The sequence below is a fragment of the Astyanax mexicanus genome, chromosome 1, assembly GCF_023375975.1.
Source record: "Astyanax mexicanus isolate ESR-SI-001 chromosome 1, AstMex3_surface, whole genome shotgun sequence".
Lineage (NCBI taxonomy): Eukaryota > Metazoa > Chordata > Actinopteri > Characiformes > Acestrorhamphidae > Astyanax > Astyanax mexicanus.
In genome coordinates, this window is record NC_064408.1 from 39,477,811 (window position 1) to 39,486,354 (window position 8,544).

The 8,544-nt window shown below is 39.3% G+C and overlaps 1 protein-coding gene across 1 annotated transcript in view; it reads right to left on the bottom strand.

Annotated features, from left to right (window-relative positions):
- Window positions 1–6,215, bottom strand: part of LOC103023646 (5-hydroxytryptamine receptor 1E) — a 46,742-nt gene extending 40,527 nt beyond the window's left edge. Inside the window, exon 1 of the mRNA XM_007259892.4 lies at window positions 5,959–6,215. The gene's annotated coding sequence lies outside the window, so the exon portion shown is untranslated. The remainder of the gene's footprint in view (window positions 1–5,958) is intronic.
- Between the last annotated feature and the right edge of the window lie 2,329 nt (window positions 6,216–8,544).

The following is an 8,544-nucleotide window of genomic DNA, read 5'->3' on the forward strand; positions in this document are numbered from 1 at the left end:
GGCCAGTGAATGGAAGCACAAGTTAGTACATGTTTCTAATAAAGTGGCCAGTAAGTGTATGATTGGACTATTCATTGGCTGTTACATATAGGTAATATTGTATAACTGTTCATACAGTCGTCGTCAGGAGCTTTAGATATACGAACATCGGCCAGATGTTTCCGCTAATTCCTCCAGTGTCTCAGCATATTGTGTAAGCGCAGTTTAACAAAGTGAAACATACGGTAATCAGAGAGCATCTGTTCGAGCGGGTTCAGACGACGCAGAACGGAGCGACAGATTTTCAGCTTTTCTTTCGTGCATCTTTTGTTTTCATTAGCTCGCTGTAGTGTGTGTATGTGTGTGTATATGTGTGTGTATGAGGTAGAGAGAGAGAAAGAGTGTGCCCTGCTATGAGTAATACTAACATTGAGTAGGCTGAGAATTTGACCTGGGTCAGCCTTATAAACACACACACACAGACACGCATTTGTGAGTTAAAAATAGAAAATGGTTCTTCTGTCTTTCTTTCTCTTTTTTTCCACACACATATTTGATTCCATTCTCTTTTTCTGTAGGACTGTGTGTTTCACCCTTTTTCTCTAATCACTTTTTTCTTTCCTCTTTTTTGTCTTCTCTTCCCTCCCCTCCTAATTTCTTCCTCCTACTCTCTCTCCCTTTCTTTGTCTCTCTCTTTCTGTCTCACTTTTTCTCTAATCACGTTTTTCTTTCCCTTTTCTATCTTCTTCCCATCTTTTCATCCCTCCCCTCCACTTCATCTCTTCCTTTTCTCCTACTCTCTCTATATATACTCTATATATAAACTCTCTCTCTCTCTCTCTATGACTGTCTCTTTCTCCCTCTCCCTCTCTATGTCTCTCTTACTGTCTCCCTTCTGTCTTCTCTTCCCTTCCCTCTTTCATCTCCTACTTTAATCCTATACTTTCTCTCTCTCTCTCTTTGTGACTGTCTCTTTTTCGCTTTCTCTCCCTCTCCTTTGTCTCACTTTTTTCATTCTCTCTTTTTTCTTCTTCCCTTCTGTCTTTTCCCTCCTCCCCTCCACTTCATCTCCTACTTTCCTCCTAATCTCTCTCTCTCTCTCTTTATGAATCTGTACATTTCTTGCTCTCTCTCCCTCTGTTTCTCTTTTGTCTTACTCTTTTTCTCTAATTACTTTTTTCATCCTCTCTTTTTTCTGCTTCCCTTCTGTCTTTTCCCTCCGTCCCTCCACTTCATCTCCTACTTTCCTCCTAATCTCTCTCTCTATGAAGCTGTAAATGTCTTGCTCTCTCTCCCTCTGTGTCTCTTTTGTCTTACTCTTTTTCTCTAATCACTTTTTTCTGTCCCTTTTTTGTCTTCTTCCATGCTCCCCCCCTCTCCACTTCATCTCCTACTCTCTCTTTTTCTCTCTCTCTAGGTGTGACAGACAGTGCCTTGGCTTCTATCAGTCACACTGGTTGGTGAGCAGGTTCTCAGCACACCCACGGGTGGGTGGGGGGGTTCTTGTGTGTGGTCTCAGGGTGGGCGTTTTAAAATGAAACTGAAAACAGCAGAAGTTTTATATCTCTTTATCGGTTTCATTCTAAATCATCACTAAGATCTGGCAATCTGATAATTATATAACTGTAATTTCCCACATGTTCAGCTCTGCTTAGCTGAATATAGTTGCCATTCAGCGAAGATCAAGTATCTCCAAAACAGCAACTTTACAGGAGAAAGATAAAAACCTTCCTAACTTTCATTGGAAGTCAATATACAAAGTGTTTATTTCAGGTAATTTGAGGGGATATCAATTGGTCCATTCATCAACACGTTTTGAAACAGTGCAAAAGACACTTCACTGTGCGTTCAAATGATGTAGTACTAAAAATAGACAAAAATTTAGTTTTTTTTTATTGGACAGTGCTAAAATATTCTTAAACTTCTGCATGTTTACAATTTTTATATGTTGTTCACCATAAAAGCTTGTCTTCTATTTTAAATAAGATTAATCAAGCCTTGTTTTAATTTAAATTAATTGATCAATGAATACATTTTAAAGCGTCCAACAATATAGAAAATAAACAGGCTCTGATACTATTAATATATGTGTGTGTTCATTTTATAAAATACTAATGTAGCTAACAATGCATATATCACTGAGCTATTAGCATGTTGCTCACTGCATGTCTATATCATCACAGACACAAAGTTGGTTCTTATTTACCAGTTTCTTATTTAAATGTTATGTTTCACCTTTAATGATGCAGCAGTTGCATCCTGGGGTTTTAGCACTGTGGCACAACCTAAAACCAATGCAAATTGTGGGGTGTTTACTTTCAGAGGTGAAAGAATTAATGAAATAATTCAAATTAATTTTCTAATAAATTAATGCAAATAGTTTAGCAGGAACTGTATGTTGATATCAGAGTCAAAACAAAAACAAAAATGAATCACACTAATTCATAATACCATCTGAATGTCTAACTTGTTCCTCTTTCTGATTAACTGCTTTTTCTCTATGATGGAGATTTCCTTGCACAACAAAAATACAAGCTGTTTTTTTTCCATTTACTTTGAATTTAATTTGATTTTAATTTAATTTCTGACAGTATGAACCCAAAAAAAGGTCATGTTTTATCTGCTGGACTTAGTTTCTTTATTAATATACATTCACCCAGCATTTCAGGCCTGCATACCAAACAATTACTGTAAATGTTTTAAACAATTACTGTAAATGTTTCAGGTGTCCTTTTGTCCCATTCTTTGTTTGCATTGGTTTTTGAAAAATGCATGCATGTCACTGGACTTCTTGCTGATAGATTTGAAATATTCCACAGTGTCTGTCTACTCCACAATGTGATGGTCCGTCTCAAATGCCTCCAAGCCCAGGAAAGTTGACATAGAATTAGGACATGAAATGTCACATAAGTCAAATTAAATAATATAATGTCACACAAAATTCTCACTGTTCTAATTATCCATGACAGATTAGATACGCCCAATATTTTTTATTTTACTCCAATCTTCCATATACAGAAGTGAATTATTAATAATATTATAACATGTTGGATCTTGATTTCTGATGTAAACTGGTTAAAGGTTCTGTACTAATTATTTTCGCAATATAAGGGCTAATATCAATATAACATGCCTTTTGTGTCTTCAGTTGTTTCAATTTTATGGAAACACTGTGTAACAATATTTTTTTCATTAATCAGAATGAACACATTATCAAAAGTGCAAAAGGATGTCAACTTTTTTGTCAACGTTTTGCCATTAAATGGCATTAAAGTTTAATGGCTGTATTGTATTTTGAGCATTTGGGTAATTACAACCATTTAGTTATTTTTTTATAAAAATATTACGCTATTTTCTGGGGTATTAAAAAAGTAACCTTTGATAAAACAACCTTTATATGTTTTTTCATCAAGGGACTCATGACACTTCTGCATGTTCAGCAATTAATAATATTAATTTCACTTAATGTTTTTTCAAACTTAAACTGTCCACCCTGTTGTAGTAAAATATCACAGTAATTTGCTCTTCTATCAAATCACAAAAATTGGCTCTGGCTCCCCCGTGACCAGAAATTGATTAAGCGGTCGACAATGAGTGAGAGAGGATTGTCAATCCTGTCGTGCAGGGTAGACACATGCAAGATAAAATAAAAAGTGATTAACCTGTAAAATATGATTTCTGTGTAGTCTAAAGTCTTATAAAAAATATAAATACAATGTACAGTGAACAGTGTACACAGTGAACAGTGAATTTTAACAGAATATGTTACTGCACTCTCTACTGAAGCATTTACACAACACACTGCACTTTCACACTTTCATTATAATAACTAGAAACACAGACAACTCTGTAACTATTAAAGTCTTTTTTTTTTTAGAGAAATTACAGATGAAGCCAGAAAGTGGTGAGTAATGTTTCCTATACCTTCAAAAGACTCTTGAAAAGAGGAGAAAACTGGTACAGAAATACATCAGGCTGAACCACATGGCAACAGTGCCTTTAGAACAGCTTAACATTGGACTAAGTCTCAGTTTCAGCAATGAAGAGGTCTGACAGGTGAGGTGGCAGTAAAGAAGTCATTGATAAGAAGAGAAAATAAAAAGCAGCATATATATAATTTATATTATACACACAGCACAGTACCATTCAAAGGTCTGGACACACCTTCTCATGCAATGTGCAATGTTTATTATGCAATGTGCATTATTATTAAATACATGAAAACATTTAAGGGAATTTTGGCATCTAACTATCTCCTTACCTAAACCCAACAGAGATAAAAAAAAAAAAACACACATTGAAAGAAAAGAGGTAATGCTGCTGCTTAGCATCTGGCTAACACTTGAAAGTACATTAACAGTCAAATGTTTGGGCACACATGTTCTCATTCAATGTTTTCTTTACTTTGTAAATTTTGTATTGAATACATGAACAAACCTCGAATAGTAAGCGTCTTGAAGGAGTTCCTTTATGTGCTGAACAATAGTTGCTGCTTTTTCTCAAGCTGTGAGACCCCCTGAGCTACAGACCCCCTGACAACTATAGACCCCCTGACCATCACAGACTATATCTATAATAATCTACAATGTAGGTCTGTCATATGAAAGACCTGTTCCAGCAAATAAAAAATCACTGACTCATTCAGGTGGTTCTTTTAGCCGTAATTGTATTGTACAGAACCAGAGTCTTCACTGTTGAGGTTCATTCCAGCTGTGGACACACACTTCATCACACCCTCTTCCTCACCACTCTGAAAACCTGTCCTGAAACAGACCCCCTGATCACCACAGACCCCCTGACCACCACAGGCCCATGACCCTGTGATCACTATAGACCCCCTGACAACTATAGACCCCCCTGACCACTACAGACCCCCTGACCACCACAGGCTCATGACCCTGTGATCCTACAGACCCCCTGACAACTACAGACCCCCTGATTATCACAGACTCTCCTGACCACTATAGACACCCTGACCATCACAGACTCTCCTGACCACTATAGACCCCCTGACCATCACAGACTCTCCTGACCACTACAGACCCCCTGACCATCACAGACTCTTCTGATCACTATAGATTCCCTGACCACTACAGACTCTTCTGATCACTATAGACCCCCTGACCACTATAGACCCCCTGACCATCACAGACTCTCCTGACCACTATAGACCCAATGACCACCACAGACTCTCCTGACCACTATAGACCCCCTGACCACTACAGACTCTCCTGACCACTACAGACCCCCTGACCATCACAGACTCTCCTGATCACTATAGACCCCCTGACCATTACAGACTCTCCTGACCACTATAGACCCCCTGACCATCACAGACTCTCCTGACCACTACAGACCCACTGACCACCACAGACTCTCTTCACCACTACAGACCCCCTGACCATCACAGACTCCCCTGACCACTATAGACCCCCCTGATCACCACAGACTCTCCTGATCACTATAGACCCCCTGACCATCACAGACTCTCCTGACCACTATAGACCCCCCTGACCATCACAGACTCTCCTGACCACTATAGACCCCCCTGACCACTGTAGACCCCCCTGACCACCAGAGACTCTCCTGACCACCACAGGCTCTCCTGATCACTATAGACCCCCTGACCACCACATACTCTCCTGACCACTACAGACCCCTGACCATCACAGACTCTCCTGACCACTACAAACCCTCTGACCACCACAGACTCTTCTGATCACTATAGACCCCCTGACCATCACAGACTCTCCTGATCACTACAGACCCCCTGACCATCACAGACTCTCCTGACCACTACAAACCCTCTGACCACCACAGACTCTTCTGATCACTATAGACCCCCTGACCATCACAGACTCTCCTGATCACTACAGACCCCCTGACCATCACAGACTCTCCTGACCACTACAGACTCTCCTGACCACTACAGAGCCCCTGACCACCACAGACCCCCCTGAGGCAGTAGAAACGGCTCACCTGTGAGTGTCCGCCGTGCACGCGCGAGAGTCCGGAGGAGGAAGAACACGTCAAGAAATCCATCACCCTCTCCTCCTCTTCCTCCTCATCTTCCTCAAGCTTCCTCACCCTCTCTGTCTCTCACACACACACTCACACGCACAGCACCGCGCTCCGTAATCCGGGACAGGACTCCTCGCGCACCTGTCTGATCCCGCGCTCCCCGAGCCGCGCGCTGCCTCCGGCTTTACCGGGCTTTCTGTACCGCGAGCGCGAGCGCGCTGCTGCTGCTGCTGCTACTGACATACTGCACGGGACGCGCGCGCGTGGCCGAGAGGGGGCGCTGCTTACTGAGACCGGCCCACACACACACACTCTCTCTCTCTCTCTCTCTCTCTCTCTCTCTCTCTCTCTTTCTCTAAATGAAGAGGATTTGTGTGAACTCACCCGCGCTATACACTGTTAAAATCCTAGAGATCATAGAGGAACATTTTGGTTTTTTTTTATAATTTAAAACTCTCTTTATCAAACCTTTAATAAGCACATTTTTTTCGCCACAGTTTTAAAAATGAAGAACCTCAAAAAGTTCCTCAAAGAGACAAAAGGAAATTCAGCACAGCTGGACAAGCCTAGCTGGGTCTCCAGTGGGCAGTTGTGTTTGGAAACTGCACCCAAGTGGGTTTATTGTTGACATTTGTAATTTGGAGTTGGGGGAGGGTCCTCCCCATAAACTTGTTAATGAATTTGATGCCATTTCCTGCACTTTTAGCAGGTTGTTAAACACAAAATCATACCTACAAAAGGACTTAATTAATTCAAGGGCTATTTAAGAGTGAGACACAGCTTCCTGTCAGCAGCTCACTGGATTCTCCAGAAACACTGTCTAAGCAAACCTAAACCACATTTCAACACACAAGCAGCTACACACCATACTTTGCATCTAAGTATGGTGTGTAGCTGCTTGTGTGTTGAAATGTGGTTAAACGTAGCTAATCTTAATTGTGTAAATACTCAAACAGTGTTTCTGGAGAAGCCAGTGAGCTGCACAGCTAGAGCTGCTGACTGAGCCGTGTGATCAATGACTGTTTCATGATCTGTTTTTGAATTTCTTCATAATGTGTTGCTTTTTGAGCAAAATGTATGTGTGACAAAAATGCAATATATATGTGTATATATACATATATATATATATATATATATATATATATATATATATATATGTATATATACACACACACACATATATATATATATATATATATATATATATATATATATATATATATATATATATATATATATATACATATATGTTTATATTTGAGTGAGTGAACATATAAGTGAACATTGTGTTTACCCCTGAACCCCTTTTTTTGCTCAACACCTGTCCATCAAATGTATGGATGCAGACCTGTAGAGGTGTACTTAGTGGAGGATTGGTGATGATCTGGGGAAGCTTCAGAAAGGCTGGGCAGGTTCATCTTTGTGAATGACGCATGAATCAAGCCTCATACAATCTCATCCTGGAAAAAAACTTGCTTCCTTCTGCTCTGAGGACTGTTTTTTCCAGCAGGACAATGCTCAATTCCACACAACTAGATCAATTAAGGTGTGGATGAAGGACCACCAGATCAAGACAGTGTCATGGCCAGTACAATCTCCAGCCCTAAACCACACTGAAAACCTTTGGAATGTAATCAAGAGGAAGATAGATGGTCAGAATCCATCAAACAAAGCTGAACAGCTTGAATTGTTGCTTGAATATATACAGTTCTGGAAAAAAGAAACCACTTTAGTTTCTGAATTTCTGAATTCCAAATAGTTATATGTTTCAGTAAAATGAATATGAGACAACATTTCTCCCAAATTCCAAATAAAAATACTCTCATTTAAAGTTTTTATTTGCAGAAAATGAAAAATGGCCGAAATTACAAAAAAGATGCAGAGCTTTCAGACCTCAAATAATGCAAATAAAAATCGTATTCATCAAGTTTTATAGAGTTCAAAAATCAGTATTTGGTGGAATAACCCTGTTTTTTTAATCACAGTTTTCATGCATCTTGGCATGTTCTCCTCCACCAGTCTTACACACTGCTTTTGGATAACTTTATGCCACTTCTGGTGCAAGAATTGAAGTAGATCAGCTTGGTTTGGTGGCTTGTGATCATCCATCTTCCTCTTGATTATATTCCAAAGGTTTTTTTATTTGGTAAAATCAAAGAAATTCATCATCAGTGGTCTCTTATTTTTTTATAGATAATGTATATAGAGTATATAGAAATGTGATAAAACAAAGGTATTCATTTAAATATTTATTACATTTCTGTTATCAAAAAATATATAATAAAACAATGCTTTCAATCTCCTGCCAATTCATAAGAAACACCTAAATTTAGGTTCCACACTGGATACTTTATTAGAAACAGCTAACTTGTGCACCCAGTCACTGGCTACTTATATTAGTCACAACTGACAGATATCAGAAAAAATTTTTTTTTGTATTTTGTTGCTATGGCAACATCATGTGCCACTGAAGCTGCAGTCTGCAGTGCATTCAGTGGGAGTAAACCAGTACACTGACCATGGGTCACTGTCATCATCATCAGG